At 36.9% G+C, this 17,964-nt stretch overlaps 1 protein-coding gene across 13 annotated transcripts in view; it reads right to left on the reverse strand.

The window, feature by feature from the left end:
- The window catches only part of LOC129729587 (sodium/hydrogen exchanger 9B2), a 292,387-nt gene that overhangs the window by 107,452 nt on the left and 166,971 nt on the right, over positions 1–17,964 (reverse strand). The gene's annotated exons all lie outside the window — the stretch shown is intronic.

The raw sequence follows: 17,964 nt of genomic DNA on the forward strand, positions 1-17,964 counted from the left end.
GAGCCCAGGTACACGAACTCATCGACCACCTCGATTTCATCACCACCAATTTGAACTCGAGGTGGGAGGTTACTGATACTGTTACTGTCTTCACGTGAACCCCTTCCTTTCATGTACTTCGCCTTCGATGCATTGATGACCAGTCAAATCCGTTTGGCTTCAGCCTTTAGTCCGATGTACGTATCCGCCATCTTCACAAAGGTCCGAGCCACAATGTCAATATCGTCAGCGAAACCAAACAGTTGAACCGACTTTTGGAAAATCGTGCCACTCGTGTTAATTCCCGCTCTTCTAATGACACCTTCCAGGGCAATGTTGAATAGTAGGCACGAGAGACCATCACCTTGCCTCAGCCCTCTTCGGGTTTCGAAGGGGCTCGAGAGTGCCCCCGAAACACGAACTACACACATCACTCGATCCATCGTCGCTTTGACCAACCGCGTCAGTTTGTCCGGAAAACCGTAGTCGTGCATAATTTGCCATAGCTTGTCCCGATCGATTGTGTCGTACGCCGATTTGAAATCGATGAACAAATGATGTGTGGGCACGTTATATTCGCGGCATTTCTGCATAACCTGCCGAACCGCAAATATCTGATCCGTGGTGGCGCGGGCACCCATAAATCCCGCCTGGTAATGCCCCACGAACTGCTTCGCAAATCAGATCGACTTGAACTGTCCTACAGTACGGTCGCATTTTACCAACAGCTCGAGGCTAAGTCTTAGACTACCGAGAGATATTGAAATTTTGTTATTCGCTTTTAACAGGCAATCTTCTTGAAAGACTACCTGTTGAAACGCAAAGTAATAAATTTGTTTTTAACGTTAACGAGTGTTTAGTGAGTAAATTTGGTTTGAGATATTTCTAATTAAATTCTATAGTGAAGTGAAAGTGTAGTGAAGTTTTCCAGTTATGCCTGGAAAAAATAAAAAAGCTCGCTTTGATGCGGCTTCAAGGAAACGTGAGGCATCTCCTCCAAGTGAAACTGAAATTTCGACTAACAGGTATGATATTCTTTCTCCCGTTGGGGATCAAGAAATTCAAACTTCTCATACTGAGCATAAAGCCGTTATGAAGAAGGTTAAAGTTCCACCTATTGTGGTATTTGTAGCAAATTTAAAAGCATTGCGATCAGAACTTTCATCATTTCTGTCGGATGTGAAAGTTAATTTTCAAATTGACCGCCAAGGCGAAATTCGTATTTTGGTCGAATCTCTTGATGGCCATAAACATCTTTTACAGTATTTGACTGAAAAGATGTATAAATTTTATTCTTTTGATACCAAAAACGAGAGACCGTTTAAGGCTGTTTTGAAAGGTCTTTAAAATGACCAAACTATTGAGGAAATCAAAGAATGTTTGTCAGAATCACTTGGTTTTGCTCCCAACCAAGTAATTTTGATGAAACGAAAGGCAAATGCCAAAATTAATCAAACTGGAATACACCAGGAAAATTACTTAGTACATTTTGATCGTACCAAAGTAAATAATTTGAAATGTTTGGAAAAGTACGTGTTTTATTTAACGTGCGAATAAGGTGGGAAAATTTCAAGAGACATGGAGAAATCCATAATCTTACTCAATGTCGGAATTGTCAAGCCTATGGTCATGGAACTCGAAACTGCCATATGGCAACAAAATGTATGATTTGTGGTGACACTGGTCACACGAAGGATATCTGCCCCGTAAAAGAGACCACTAATAGTTTCAAATGTGTAAATTGTGGTGGAAGTCACAAATCTAATTTCTTTAATTGTCCTGTAAGGTCAAAAATCATTGCTTCCAGACAACGTAGGAATTCTAAGCAACCTGTTGTCAGTGTGGGTATACAAAAGACTTTCAATAGTGTTCAGACATCACCAGCACTTTCATTATCAGGTGTTATTCAAAACCTTTCTGGAAACTTTCGAAAGTTCTTAAGAAACCTTCGAAGCCCATTCCAGTCCTTAAAGATGGTGATTGCAAATTTCTAACGAATGAACAAAATTCTCAAAAACTTGTTCAGCAGTTTGAGAGCGTTCATAACTCTTGGTAAAAAATTTTAACAGATGCTTTGCACTAGCACATTTTCCTACGAAATGGAAAAATGCCAAAGTCACTCCAATTTTAAAATCCGAAAAGAATCCAGCTGAGGCATCAAGTTATCGACCAATTAGTTTACTTTCCTCTATTAGCAAACTTTTTGAAAGAATAATTCTCAATAGAATGATAACACATATTAATGAGAACTTAATTTTTGCAAATGAGCAATTTGGTTTTCGCCATGGGCATTCCACTACTCATCAGTTACTTAGAGTAACAAATATGATTCGAACTAATAAATCTGAAGGCTATTCGACTGGAGCAGCTCTACTAGATATAGAAAAGGCTTTCGACAGTGTTTGGCATAAAGGTTTAATAGCTAAAATGTCAAATTTCAGTTTTCCGCTTTACCTTACAAAAATGATACAAAGTTATTTAACTGACCGCACTCTTCAGGTTAACTATCTAAATGGTAAATCTAATAGATTGCCTGTTAGAGCTGGTGTGCCTCAGTGGAGTATCTTGGGCCCATTCTTATACAACATTTTTACTTCTGATCTTCCTGATTTACCACCAGGTTGTGAGAAATCTCTGTTTTGTGACGATACAAGCATTTCCGCAAAAGGAAAAAGCCTTCGTGTTATATGCAGTCGGCTACAAAAAAGTTTAGATATATTTTCTTCATACTTGCAGAAATGGAAGATTTCCCCTAATGCTTCTAAAACACAGTTAATTATTTTTCCTCATAAGCCAAGAGTTTCATTTCTCAAACCCACCCATAACCACGTTATTAAGATGAACGGTGTGGTCTTAAATTGGTCTGATCAAGTTAAATACTTAGGGCTAATTTATGATAAGAATCTTACTTTCAAGGAGCACATTGAAAATATCCAGTCAAAGTGCAATAAGTATATCAAATGTTTATATCCTCTTATCAACAGGAATTCTAGACCTTGTCTCAAGAATAAACTGTTAATTTACAAAAAAAAATTTAGGCCAGCAATGTTATATGCAGTTCCCATCTGGACAAGTTGTTGTACAACCAGGAAGAAGACACTTCAAAGGATTCAGAATAAACTTTTGAAAATGATTTTGAAGCGTCCTCCCTGGTTTAGCACGAACGAGCTACATAGGCTCACTAATGTAGAAACATTAGAAAATATGTCAAGCCAAATTATCAACAAATTCCGGCAAAAATCGTAGCAATCCTCAATTGCAACGATTAGCTCACTTTATAGACAGTAAGATAGTTCTAAGTTTATTTTAAGTTTTGTTTTATTCCTTTCTTTTTTCCTTGACAAGTAGGTTTAATAATTTTCCTACAATTACATTAACTTAACTGCGAAAGCTAATAACATTCAATAATATAAAAAAGAGTACAAATACATAATAGTGTTGAAATGTCACCATTTGTGGCAGAACACACAATACTAATTCTGAATAGATATAAGTACATAAATAAATCATTACAAACATTCCCCCCCTATTAAAAAAAAAAAAAACTGCTTCGCAAATGGCGATAGTCGACGGCAAAGTATTTGGGAGAGTACCTTGTAGGCGGTGTTCAACAGAGTGTTTGCCCGGTAATTGCAGCACTCCAGTTTATCGCCCTTTTTGAAGATGGGACACACAATACCCTCCATCCACTCCTCCGGTACTCGTTCTTCCTCCCAAACCTTGACAATGACCCAGTGCACGGCTCTAGCCAGTGTTTCTCCACCGTATTTCAATAGTTCGCTGGGAAGTTGGTCCACTCCAGCAGCTTTGTTGTTTTTCAGCCGACCAATCTCCTCATCCACCTCTAGAAAATCGGGGGCTGGAATTCTGATGTCTTCTGCTCGTGCACCAAGATCAGTTGCTATACCGTCCTCGCGCTCTACTGCATCGCCGTTTAGATGCTCGTCGAAGTGCTGCCTCCACCTTTCGATCACCTCACACTCGTCAGTAAGGAGGTTGCCGTCCAAGCTCCTGCACATATCGGCTTGCGGCACGAAGCCTTTACGGGAGCTGTTCAGCTTCTCGTAGAACTTCCGAGTGCCGTTAGCTTGGTACAGCTCTTCCTCCGCTACGCGATCTCGGTCCTCTTGCTGGCGCTTCTTCCTTCGGAGGACTGAGTTTTGGCTGTTCCGTGCCTGTCGGTATCGTTCCACGTTCGTTCTCGTGCGGTGTTGCAGCATTCTCGCCCGTGCTGCATTCTTCTCCTCGACTAACCGTTTGCATTCGCCGTCAAACCAGTCATTTCTATGATTCGGGGCCCTTGTACCTAGTAGCGCTACAGCAGTGCTACCTATGGAGGATCGGATGCTCCTCCAGCCATCTTCAAGGGTAGCTGCGCCAAGCTGCTCTTCCGTGGGTAGCACTGCCTCCAGCTGCTGCGCGTATTCCTGTGCATCCTCGGCGTCCCGCAGTTGCTCAATATTTGGTCGCGGCGTTCGACTTCGGCGGGTGTTATACACCGTCGATAGTTTTAAGCGCATGCACACAGCTACTAGGTAGTGGTCCGAATCTATATTCGCACTGCGGTAGGTGCGAACGTTGATGATGTCGGAGAAGAACCTGCCGTCGATTAGAACGTGGTCGATTTGGTTCTCTGTCTGTTGGTCGGGTGATCTCCAGGTGGATTTGTGGATATCTTTGCGGGGGAAGAAGGTACTTCGGACTACCATACCACGGGAGGCCGCAAAGTTTACGCACCGATGGCCGTTATCATTAGACACGGCATGCAGGCTATCTGGTCCGATTACCGGTCTGTACATTGCCTCCCGGCCTACCTTAGCATTCATGTCCCCAATAACGATTTTCACGTCCCGTCGCGGGCAGCTATCGTAGACCTGCTCCAGCTGCGCGTAGAACGCTTCCTTCTCGTCGTCGGGTCTTCCTTCATGTGGGCAGTGCACGTTGATGATGCTGTAATTGAAGAACCGGCCCTTTATCCTCAACTTGCACATCCTTGCGTTGATCGGCTGCCACCCCATCACGCGTTGGCGCATCTTACCCAGTACTATGAAGCCGGTAATAAATATATACACTGTAAAAAAATTTGTTTTTCTGTGCCAAATTTACCAAATTGTCACAAAATATTAAATATCTTAAAAAGTGCCGAACGATCAATCAGCATCGATTTATGAAGTTGCGTGGACTGCCTCAGTAGCGATAATAAAGCGATTGAATGACCTTAGATCCGCAAAAAGTACGATCAAATTTCCGGTTTTCTGATACTTTTGAATTCAAGAACACATTTTAAAAACTTTCAATAACTGACACCATCATTACAAGGTTCCTGAAAATTTTAGCTTTAGTCCGAGCCACAATGTCAATATCGTCAGCGAAACCAAACAGTTGAACCGACTTTTGGAAAATCGTGCCACTCGTGTTAATTCCCGCTCTTCTAATGACACCTTCCAGGGCAATGTTGAATAGTAGGCACGAGAGACCATCACCTTGCCTCAGCCCTCTTCGGGTTTCGAAGGGGCTCGAGAGTGCCCCCGAAACACGAACTACACACATCACTCGATCCATCGTCGCTTTGACCAACCGCGTCAGTTTGTCCGGAAAACCGTAGTCGTGCATAATTTGCCATAGCTTGTCCCGATCGATTGTGTCGTACGTTGATTTGAAATCGATGAACAAATGATGTGTGGGCACGTTATATTCGCGGCATTTCTGCATAACCTGCCGAACCGCAAATATCTGATCCGTGGTGGCGCGGGCACCCATAAATCCCGCCTGGTAATGCCCCACGAACTGCTTCGCAAATCAGATCGACTTGAACTGTCCTACAGTACGGTCGCATTTTACCAACAGCTCGAGGCTAAGTCTTAGACTACCGAGAGATATTGAAATTTTGTTATTCGCTTTTAACAGGCAATCTTCTTGAAAGACTACCTGTTGAAACGCAAAGTAATAAATTTGTTTTTAACGTTAACGAGTGTTTAGTGAGTAAATTTGGTTTGAGATATTTCTAATTAAATTCTATAGTGAAGTGAAAGTGTAGTGAAGTTTTCCAGTTATGCCTGGAAAAAATAAAAAAGCTCGCTTTGATGCGGCTTCAAGGAAACGTGAGGCATCTCCTCCAAGTGAAACTGAAATTTCGACTAACAGGTATGATATTCTTTCTCCCGTTGGGGATCAAGAAATTCAAACTTCTCATACTGAGCATAAAGCCGTTATGAAGAAGGTTAAAGTTCCACCTATTGTGGTATTTGTAGCAAATTTAAAAGCATTGCGATCAGAACTTTCATCATTTCTGTCGGATGTGAAAGTTAATTTTCAAATTGACCGCCAAGGCGAAATTCGTATTTTGGTCGAATCTCTTGATGGCCATAAACATCTTTTACAGTATTTGACTGAAAAGATGTATAAATTTTATTCTTTTGATACCAAAAACGAGAGACCGTTTAAGGCTGTTTTGAAAGGTCTTTAAAATGACCAAACTATTGAGGAAATCAAAGAATGTTTGTCAGAATCACTTGGTTTTGCTCCCAACCAAGTAATTTTGATGAAACGAAAGGCAAATGCCAAAATTAATCAAACTGGAATACACCAGGAAAATTACTTAGTACATTTTGATCGTACCAAAGTAAATAATTTGAAATGTTTGGAAAAGTACGTGTTTTATTTAACGTGCGAATAAGGTGGGAAAATTTCAAGAGACATGGAGAAATCCATAATCTTACTCAATGTCGGAATTGTCAAGCCTATGGTCATGAAACTGGAAATCACAAATCTAATTTCTTTAATTGTCCTGTAAGGTCAAAAATCATTGCTTCCAGACAACGTAGGAATTCTAAGCAACCTGTTGTCAGTGTGGGTATACAAAAGACTTTCAATAGTGTTCAGACATCACCAGCACTTTCATTAGCAGGTGTGTCTGTAGGTAATAATTTAAATTCAGATAACAAATTTCAGACAAAAAATCCTGTTCAGGCAACATCAGGCTGTTCATATGCCAGTGTCCTTACAGGTAATATTTCAAATTCAAACAGTAACAAACCATTCGTGTTTGGTGCTGAAAAGTCAGCCAGTATTGATTTAGGTAGTCCAACTCCAGAAAAAAATTGAATACCTACAACAATCCATGCTGCAGCTAATGTCCGTTTGGTTGAACTGTAACTCGATGTACGAAGCTGTTCAAGAAGGTATAAATTTTACAACTAATATTGTTATGAAATTGAAATTCAGCAATGATTTTAAATAATGCTGTAAATTTTCTAAATTGGAATGCTCGCTCTTTAAAAGCGAAAGAAGATGAATTTTTCAATTTTTTAACAGTCCACGATGTGCATATTGCAGTTGTGACTGAAACGCTTTTAAAGCCCAATATTAAACTAAAAAAGAACCCAAATTACATGGTTCATAGGTTTGATAGAATTGATGTTGCCGGTGGTGGAGTTGCAATAGTTATCCACCGTCGAATAAAACATCGTGTTTTACCCCAGCTTGAAACCAAAGTTATCGAGAGTTTGGGAATTGAAATTGAAACAAGTATTGGCATTTTATTTATAGCCGCAGTGTATTTGCCTTTTCAATGCACTGGTGAGCGAAAAAATTATTTCGAAGGAGATTTGCAAAAACTCACAAGAAATAAATCTAAATTTTTAATCATCGGTGATTTTAATGCGAAACATCGATCTTGGAATAATGCTCAAAACAATTCCAATGGAAAAATATTGTTTAATGATTGCTCGGCTGGATTTTATTCAGTTTTATTTCCAAATGGTCCTACATGTTATTCTTCTATTAGGAATCCATCTACAATTGATTTGGTACTAACAATTTATTAACTCATGCTGACTTTGATTCTGATTATCTTCCCATAACATTTTCTATTTCCCATGAAACTATTTTAAATCCCGCTAGATCTGTGTTAAATTATCACAAGACTAATTGGGATAGATATCGTTCTACGATCGAAGAAAATTTGAATGATGATATTATTTTACAAAATAGTGCTGACATTGACAGAGCATTAGATATTTTTAGCAGCTTAATACTCAATGCCCGGAATTTATCAGTTCCTAAGGCTCGAGTAAAATTTAATGCACCAATTATTGACAGTGAACTTCAACTTCTTATACGTTTGAAGAACATACGGAGACGTCAATACCAAAGATCTCGTGATCCTGCTTTGAAAATTATTTTTCAAGAATTGCAAAAGGAAATTAAACATAGATTCACTCTCTTGCGAAATGAGAATTTCATGAGAGAAGTTGAACAACTAAAACCTTATTCAAAACCTTTCTGGAAACTTTCGAAAGTTCTTAAGAAACCTTCGAAGCCCATTCCAGTCCTTAAAGATGGTGATTGCAAATTTCTAACGAATGAACAAAATTCTCAAAAACTTGTTCAGCAGTTTGAGAGCGTTCATAACTCTTGGTAAAAAATTTTAACAGATGCTTTGCACTAGCACATTTTCCTACGAAATGGAAAAATGCCAAAGTCACTCCAATTTTAAAATCCGAAAAGAATCCAGCTGAGGCATCAAGTTATCGACCAATTAGTTTACTTTCCTCTATTAGCAAACTTTTTGAAAGAATAATTCTCAATAGAATGATAACACATATTAATGAGAACTTAATTTTTGCAAATGAGCAATTTGGTTTTCGCCATGGGCATTCCACTACTCATCAGTTACTTAGAGTAACAAATATGATTCGAACTAATAAATCTGAAGGCTATTCGACTGGAGCAGCTCTACTAGATATAGAAAAGGCTTTCGACAGTGTTTGGCATAAAGGTTTAATAGCTAAAATGTCAAATTTCAGTTTTCCGCTTTACCTTACAAAAATGATACAAAGTTATTTAACTGACCGCACTCTTCAGGTTAACTATCTAAATGGTAAATCTAATAGATTGCCTGTTAGAGCTGGTGTGCCTCAGTGGAGTATCTTGGGCCCATTCTTATACAACATTTTTACTTCTGATCTTCCTGATTTACCACCAGGTTGTGAGAAATCTCTGTTTTGTGACGATACAAGCATTTCCGCAAAAGGAAAAAGCCTTCGTGTTATATGCAGTCGGCTACAAAAAAGTTTAGATATATTTTCTTCATACTTGCAGAAATGGAAGATTTCCCCTAATGCTTCTAAAACACAGTTAATTATTTTTCCTCATAAGCCAAGAGTTTCATTTCTCAAACCCACCCATAACCACGTTATTAAGATGAACGGTGTGGTCTTAAATTGGTCTGATCAAGTTAAATACTTAGGGCTAATTTATGATAAGAATCTTACTTTCAAGGAGCACATTGAAAATATCCAGTCAAAGTGCAATAAGTATATCAAATGTTTATATCCTCTTATCAACAGGAATTCTAGACCTTGTCTCAAGAATAAACTGTTAATTTACAAAAAAAAATTTAGGCCAGCAATGTTATATGCAGTTCCCATCTGGACAAGTTGTTGTACAACCAGGAAGAAGACACTTCAAAGGATTCAGAATAAACTTTTGAAAATGATTTTGAAGCGTCCTCCCTGGTTTAGCACGAACGAGCTACATAGGCTCACTAATGTAGAAACATTAGAAAATATGTCAAGCCAAATTATCAACAAATTCCGGCAAAAATCGTAGCAATCCTCAATTGCAACGATTAGCTCACTTTATAGACAGTAAGATAGTTCTAAGTTTATTTTAAGTTTTGTTTTATTCCTTTCTTTTTTCCTTGACAAGTAGGTTTAATAATTTTCCTACAATTACATTAACTTAACTGCGAAAGCTAATAACATTCAATAATATAAAAAAGAGTACAAATACATAATAGTGTTGAAATGTCACCATTTGTGGCGGAACACACAATACTAATTCTGAATAGATATAAGTACATAAATAAATCATTACAAACATTCCCCCCCTATTAAAAAAAAAAAAAAACTGCTTCGCAAATGGCGATAGTCGACGGCAAAGTATTTGGGAGAGTACCTTGTAGGCGGTGTTCAACAGAGTGTTTGCCCGGTAATTGCAGCACTCCAGTTTATCGCCCTTTTTGAAGATGGGACACACAATACCCTCCATCCACTCCTCCGGTACTCGTTCTTCCTCCCAAACCTTGACAATGACCCAGTGCACGGCTCTAGCCAGTGTTTCTCCACCGTATTTCAATAGTTCGCTGGGAAGTTGGTCCACTCCAGCAGCTTTGTTGTTTTTCAGCCGACCAATCTCCTCATCCACCTCTAGAAAATCGGGGGCTGGAATTCTGATGTCTTCTGCTCGTGCACCAAGATCAGTTGCTATACCGTCCTCGCGCTCTACTGCATCGCCGTTTAGATGCTCGTCGAAGTGCTGCCTCCACCTTTCGATCACCTCACACTCGTCAGTAAGGAGGTTGCCGTCCAACTCCTGCACATATCGGCTTGCGGCACGAAGCCTTTACGGGAGCTGTTCAGCTTCTCGTAGAACTTCCGAGTGCCGTTAGCTTGGTACAGCTCTTCCTCCGCTACGCGATCTCGGTCCTCTTGCTGGCGCTTCTTCCTTCGGAGGACTGAGTTTTGGCTGTTCCGTGCCTGTCGGTATCGTTCCACGTTCGTTCTCGTGCGGTGTTGCAGCATTCTCGCCCGTGCTGCATTCTTCTCCTCGACTAACCGTTTGCATTCGCCGTCAAACCAGTCATTTCTATGATTCGGGGCCCTTGTACCTAGTGGCGCTACAGCAGTGCTACCTATGGAGGATCGGATGCTCCTCCAGCCATCTTCAAGGGTAGCTGCGCCAAGCTGCTCTTCCGTGGGTAGCACTGCCTCCAGCTGCTGCGCGTATTCCTGTGCATCCTCGGCGTCCCGCAGTTGCTCAATATTTGGTCGCGGCGTTCGACTTCGGCGGGTGTTATACACCGTCGATAGTTTTAAGCGCATGCACACAGCTACTAGGTAGTGGTCCGAATCTATATTCGCACTGCGGTAGGTGCGAACGTTGATGATGTCGGAGAAGAACCTGCCGTCGATTAGAACGTGGTCGATTTGGTTCTCTGTCTGTTGGTCGGGTGATCTCCAGGTGGATTTGTGGATATCTTTGCGGGGGAAGAAGGTACTTCGGACTACCATACCACGGGAGGCCGCAAAGTTTACGCACCGATGGCCGTTATCATTAGACACGGCATGCAGGCTATCTGGTCCGATTACCGGTCTGTACATTGCCTCCCGGCCTACCTTAGCATTCATGTCCCCAATAACGATTTTCACGTCCCGTCGCGGGCAGCTATCGTAGACCTGCTCCAGCTGCGCGTAGAACGCTTCCTTCTCGTCGTCGGGTCTTCCTTCATGTGGGCAGTGCACGTTGATGATGCTGTAATTGAAGAACCGGCCCTTTATCCTCAACTTGCACATCCTTGCGTTGATCGGCTGCCACCCCATCACGCGTTGGCGCATCTTACCCAGTACTATGAAGCCGGTAATAAATATATACACTGTAAAAAAATTTGTTTTTCTGTGCCAAATTTACCAAATTGTCACAAAATATTAAATATCTTAAAAAGTGCCGAACGATCAATCAGCATCGATTTATGAAGTTGCGTGGACTGCCTCAGTAGCGATAATAAAGCGATTGAATGACTTTAGATCCGCAAAAAGTACGATCAAATTTCCGGTTTTCTGATACTTTTGAATTCAAGAACACATTTTAAAAACTTTCAATAACTGACACCATCATTACAAGGTTCCTGAAAATTTTAGCTTTGTCCTACTTTTGACATCCAGATCCCATCTACTGTGCTTAAGACCAAGAAGTTGATTTTCACTAGTCATCAAGTGTTGAAACGTACTACAAGGACGCATTGCAAAATACAATTATTATTCCCAAGAGGCAAATACAAAGAAAATTATTTTGTTATCTTAGTTCTGAAAAATTTAAAATACAACGATTGAAACATAATAAAAAAAATCACAGGAAGGTTGTATGCAAAGCCACGACCGCAAGGTTGAAGTAGAATACTTTTACAAGAAAGATAACCCGGCTGCTTGCGTGTCAGTCATTTTTTTCTAGTAAATAAACGTTGACCGTTCATTGGCAGTATTGTAATTTCTTTTTGTTTGATGTTTTGAATGAAGTTCATTGAATATTTTTAAATTTTGTGCAAATGAGAAGTTGAAGTGCTGCCGAATTGTAATATGCACATTTAGGGGTAAACAGGGTAAGACCGCCCTGCGGGGTAAGACCGCCCACCGTAGTTTCACTGCCAAGTTATATAATAATTGAAAAATTTCCTCAATAGACATGTTACAATATAATAACATAACATTTTGCACCGCTTTCCGCTTTGATAGTGCGCGAACGGTCACAGAAATAATCAAAAACAACATTTCAGCTGGCAACCGGTCAATGCGCTAGTGTTTTGCGGCAATGGGACTTAAGGCTTTACTGTCTAAAAATCTATTGTTTCGTTTGTGAATATACGTTTAATCGGTTGCCTAAATAAGTCTTCTTTCGGAAATATCGAAAGCCGTGAGTAATCTTGTAATTTTGACTGCTTTTTCGGTGAAGTATGAAAATGTTCCACTGGGGATAAGGCCGCCCACTATACATAGGGTAGAACCGCCACGTATACAACTGTTTGTTGTTTTACTTCAAGACCCAAATGCCGCGACACTACAAAGGGAACATTGACAGGATCAGTAAAGCGATTTCAAGCCACATAAGACAACGATGTTAATCGACTTTTCTAATAATATTTTTTTAACAAGACTAATTTTTGAAAGAAGTAAACTTGTGTAAAAATTGTCTTAATGAGCAAAAATAATTGTATAGCCAGGATGATTTATTTGATCGGTATGACGTCTTTGGCAAAGTAGAAAATAGTATTTTTGCCCTTCCGAAAAAAGTGTGCACTGTAAAAAAAAGGAAAGATGAAAAAATTTAATAAAATATAAAACTTTTGAAAAATATAATTCAAATTGATTATATGAATATATTTTTGCCTGAAAAATCTACAAAAGGTTAGCTAAACTTTGATAGTTGATGGATCGTGGAGAAAAAAAAATTAATAGCTTAAATTTTGTGAAGATTTTATTCGGCCGGTTTTTTTTTTTTTAAGGGGGGATTTGTTAGTAGCTTAAGTTTTTATGATAAATATTAGTAAATAATGAGTATGTGTGTCCAATCACAAATGGTGACTTCTCAACACTGTTAGTAATTTGTAATTTTAATTGTTAGGATTTGTTTGCTTTCGCAATTAGGACATATCTTTCGTAGGGATTTAAACCTACTTGTCAGAAAAGGGGAAGTAAACTTACAACTAACTTAATTGCTAACTTATTGGCTATAAAGAGAGCTTATCGTAGCAATTTAGGATTGTAACGATTTTTGTCGAAAATTGTTAATAATTTTATTTGACATAGCTTCTAATGGTTTAACACCAGTAAGTCTATGTAATTCGAGTGTACCAAACCAAGGAGGACGCTTCAAAATCATTTTCAGAATTTTATTCTGAATCCTTTGGAGCGTTTTCTTCCTTGTTGAACAGCAACTTGACCAGATCGGTACAGCATAAAGCATTGCTGGTCTAAAAATTTGTTTGTAAATCAAAAGTTTGTTCTTTAAACAAAGTTTAGAATTCCTGTTAATGAGAGGATATAAACATCTCGTATATTTGATGCACTTGGCTTGTATACTCTCAATGTGCTCTTTGAAAATAAGTTTTTTATCATAAATTAGTCCCAAGTACTTAACCTTGTCGGACCAACTTAAAATAACCCCATTCATCTTGACAACGTGATTATTGTTTGGCTTGAGGAAAGAAGCCCTAGGCTTATGCGGAAAAATTATCATTTGAGTTTTAGAAGCATTGGGAGAGATTTTCCACTTTTGCAAGTAGGAAGAAAAAATATCTAAACTTTTCTGCAATCGACTGCATATGACACGAAGACTTTTTCCTTTTACGGAAATGCTTGTGTCATCGCAGAACAATGACTTTGTGCATCCTGGAGGCAAATCAGGAAGATCTGAAGTGAATATGTTGTACAGGACTGGACCCAAAACTGAACCTTGAGGTACACCTGCTCTGACAGGAAATCTATCAGATTTTGAATTCTGATAGACAACCTGCAGAGTTCGATCAGTAAGATAATTTTTTAAAATTTTGATTAGGAAAATTGGAAAATTAAAAGTTTGCAATTTCGCAATCAAACCTTTATGCCAAACACTGTCGAATGCTTTTTCTATGTCTAAAAGAGCAGCTCCAGTGGAATAACCTTCAGATTTGTTAGCTCGTATCATATTAGTAACTCTGAGCAATTGATGAGTTGTGGAATGTCCATGGCGAAATCCAAACTGTTCATTTGCAAAAATTGAATTTTCGTTGATGTGTGACATCATTCTGTTAAGAATAATTCTCTCAAACAGTTTACTTATTGAAGAAAGCAAACTGATTGGTCGATAACTTGAAACTTCAGCTGGGTTCTTATCCGGTTTTAAAATGGGAGTAATTTTTGCATGTTTCCATAATTTGGGAGAATATGCAATTTTGAAGCAGCAATTGAAAATTTTCACTAAAAATTCCATTGTGCTCTCAGGGAGATGTTTGATTAGTATATGCAAGATTCCATCGTCACCAGGTGCTTTCATATTTTTGAAATTTTTAATAATTGATTTAATCTCATTCAAGTTAGTTTCAATTATTTCTGCAGGTAAAAAATTCTGGGAAGAAATTAAATCAAATTGACGTGTGACTTCATTTTCAATTGGACTCACAAAATTCAAATTTGAGTTATGAACACTCTCAAACTGCTGAGCAAGTCTTTGAGCCTTTTGTTCATTGGATACAAGATTCGGCCGGTTTGTTTGATTAGTATAGAGTCGCTGGTAAAGTTTCAGATAGTAATTTTGTCCTACAAAAAAAAAACATTAAAAAATTTAAAATATTAGCAAAAAATTTCATTATTGTTTTTATTACTCTACATATATTAATTCTTCGAAAAACTCCCAAAGACAGGTTTACTGAGTATTTATTTTTTAGCTTAAAGGCAGATATATTATAAATTATATATCTTGAATAACCACATTTCTGAAAAATCTATTTATTGTAAAAACCAGAAAAAGGTGCCCAAACATTGATTTGAGCTTGGATAGTTAAAAACTAAAAAAAAGTGAAAACTCAGAAAAATTTTTTTTTTCAGATTTTTCACAGTGTATATTTTTTTTTAATAGAAAAAAATACCTTCTACAACTTTGCCAAAGACACTATACCGATAAAATCAACCGTTTTGGCTCTTGAAATATTTGTTATCCTCAATAGATGATGGGCGGTCTTACCCCGCTGGTGGGCGGGCTTACCCCGCATGAAAAAGATCTGCAAATTTTCAATGCATTTTTGAAATTGCAAGAAAAGCTGGAAAATAAACGAAAATATTTCAGTATTAATTTTTTAGATGCGGGTATTGAATTGAAAATCCTCTTAGCAAAGAAAAAATGAAATTTCAGCCGCAACTTTTTTTTCTATAAACAGAATTGCTTAAGGGGGCGGCCTTACCCCGCTTACCCCTAATACGACATCATTGAACGGGAACGGAACAAAGGCTACGGTTATGCAGATCGCGAATACCGGCGCGATGCGATTCGCCTTACCGTGGTGAAATGTACAGCTCTTTTTAAGGCGAAGTAGAGCTATACATTTCAACACATTTCGTCTTGCCGAATCGCATCGCGCCGTTATTTGCGTTCTGCATGACCGTAGCCAAACACTAAGCGACGCAAACACGTAATAATAGTCAGAGTATGCATGTAGATGAAGATAATTAACATTGGATTATAGCGCAAAACGAGAAAATATTAACTCTTCAAATATTCATTTGTGTTCTTCAAATTTCAGTTGTTCAATTTAATATCAAATGAAATGTCTGTTTATTATCTGATGAAGCTTTCAAATAGGCCAAATGATGCATTCCCAATTTACTAGGTCCATAACTATGCCGACGATTGGGAAAGCAATCGTGTAACGACCAATCAGAGGTCGAATTTTGTTTTTTGACAAGGCTTAAGAATTTTCAATAGTACAATAGTTCGAATAATTAAATTGCAATTTCATGCATTTGGTAGGAATCTTAGAAGATTTTCTAATCGATTGCTGCAAAAACGAAGTAAATCCATCGAAAACTAACCGATTTATTAGCATTTGAAATTGGACATATTTCTCACTTTTTCCAGTTATAGATTTTCATTTCACATCCCTATGTAGCCGAACTTCCTAAGAGAAGTATTCTACTTCAAAATAAATTGTAGTCATTTTTTTCTCCATCTATAATTGTGGTCATTTATTGCACTAACGAAATTCTGAGGTTTCAGGAAATATCTTTTGTTACTACAACTGAATTGTAAAGATACAAGTAACAACTAAAGTTGAATCGCTGCTTCAAAAAGCTTTACACCAATAACGTAATTCGCGAAGTTGGATTTCTTGTTTAACCATGTAAACGGCATTTGAAAACCTAACCTTCCCTGGATAGTTCCAGTGGGCGGAGCATATAAGTTGCTAACTTCTAAAAGTTGCTGTAATGTTCGCAAGCTATGTAACAGCAGCTTTTGGTCGATCGTTTACCTTGTATATGTTTTTGAGATGAGGTTATATACTGCGTTGTAGCTTTTTACTGAAGTTACTGCGTTGTAACTTTTTACTTAATTTTTTTTTTAATAGGGGGGGAATGTTTGTAATCATTTAATCATGTACTAATATCTATTTAGAATTAGTATTGTGTATTCTGCCACAAATTGTGACATTTCAACACTATTATATGTATATATATATATATATATATATATATATATATATATATATATATATATATATATATATATATACATATATATATATATATATATATATATATATATATATATATATATATATATATATATATATATATATATATATATATATATATACATATATATATATATATATATATATATATATATATATATATATATATATATATATATATATATATATATATATATATATATATACATATATATATATATATATATATATATATATATATATATATATATATATATATATATATATATATATATATATATATATATATATATATATATCTATATATATATACATATATATATATATATATATATATATATATATATATATATATATATATATATATATATATATATATATATATATATATATATATATATATATATATATATATATATATATATATATATATATATATATATATATATATATATATATATATATATATATATATATAGCATATAATTACACCCTTGGTGTTAGAAAAAAAAACAAGAAATTCAAAAAAAAAACCTTAATCAATATTTGTAATATTGGACCACGAATGAAATCAGAATACTAAAACATCAAAATTCGGGATTATGGGTTTTAATAGATGGAAATAGATGGTTTGTCAAATTGAAGTTTATTATGTTGGGTGAAGCCGCTAAAGCTAAATTTGATAAAAAAATCGACAGCTTGATAATGTCAGAATTTGAGTAACAAAATTATGGTGTATAGTACAGATGATTTGACTCAATAACAAATTTTATGGAGTTAGCACATAATTAATAGGGAACAAAGAGATTGAATTTATTTACCACGCGGGGGGGAAAACAATTAATTGACCCTGAAACACAGTTTCAGGATGAGGAATTTGATTAATGAATATAAATTATTAATAAAAAAATTAAATTATATAATCCTCGAAAAACACCTTAAAACGGTTAAACAAAATTATTATTGCATACTTGCGAGGATACTTTAATAATTAATTTTGGAAATGTTAAGCTTAATTTTTTCGAAAAACGAAACAGGAAAATGAAAAAAAATTCCTTTAGCATTGATGCGTAAAAACAACAATATAATAAGAGATAATTACAAGGCATGTTATTTTTCGTTTTGAATGAGCGCATTTCTTATTAAAAGTTGAGCCGTTGAAACAACAAAACTGAGTATTTTGTGTAGGAGCTTGAGTGCACTGT

This window comes from Wyeomyia smithii, chromosome 3 (assembly GCF_029784165.1).
Source record: "Wyeomyia smithii strain HCP4-BCI-WySm-NY-G18 chromosome 3, ASM2978416v1, whole genome shotgun sequence".
Lineage (NCBI taxonomy): Eukaryota > Metazoa > Arthropoda > Insecta > Diptera > Culicidae > Wyeomyia > Wyeomyia smithii.